We start from the raw sequence: 973 nt of genomic DNA, 5'->3' as shown, positions 1-973 counted from the left end.
ACGCTTCGGACTTTGCCATCGGCTGTGCACTGCTGCAAGCAGACGCTGAGGGGCGAGAGCGGGTGATCGCGTTCGAATATTGACAGTTCAAAGCTGCAGAGAAGAACTACCCAGTTAATGACAAAGAGCCACTTGCGAATAAATATGCACTTGTCAAGTTCAGGGTCAACCTGCTCGGCTTCAAGCCATTTGTGATCTATACAGATCATGCGTCACTACGCACTGTGACTCAGTCGCCCCAACTCTCGCAATGGATGGCTATCCTTCTTTGCGGAGTATAAATTCGAGATGAAGTATAAGCCGGGAAAGCAGAATGATTTGGCTGATGCGTTGTCACGCAGACCAGAGCTCATGTTACAAATGTAACGTCGTCTGTGACGGATTTGATCCGCACCGCGTATGTCGGTGATGAGATGTGTGTAGCGTTGCTACGAGCTCTAGGGAGCAAGGAGTTTGGAAACTCGGACAAGAAATTGTCATCAAAATTGCGTGCACGATTGCACCGATATTCGTTGAATAATGGGTTGCTATATTATAGCGCCGATTTAACGGAAACACCACAAATTGTGGTTCCTCATGATGAGAATTTGAAATATAGCATCCTCATGAGGCTCACGATACGCTACAAAGTGGTCATCTCGGTCGTGAAAAAACGTACAACTCTGTGAGTCACCTTTATTGGTGGCCCAAGCTGTACAAAGGGACGAGCACCTATGTGCGCACGTGTGAGACATGTCAATGGGTGAAACCTGCTCCAAATGCGGCTGCGCCGCTGGTCAGCTTACCGGTACCCACTGGATGCTGGCAGTCCATGAGTTTGGACTTTGTGTTTGGCCTGTCGAAAGATTCGTCGGGCAACACGGGCGTCGTGGTATTCGTCGACCGGTTGATCAAGATGGCTCATTTGGCGGCGGTGCCGGACACCATCGACGGGGTCGGAACAGCAAGGCTGTTCGTGGATCGTGTTTCACGA

The sequence above is a fragment of the Plasmopara halstedii genome (assembly GCF_900000015.1).
Source record: "Plasmopara halstedii genome assembly, contig: Scaffold_430, whole genome shotgun sequence".
Classification (NCBI taxonomy): Eukaryota; Oomycota; class Peronosporomycetes; order Peronosporales; family Peronosporaceae; genus Plasmopara; species Plasmopara halstedii.
This window is presented reverse-complemented; position numbering follows the sequence as displayed.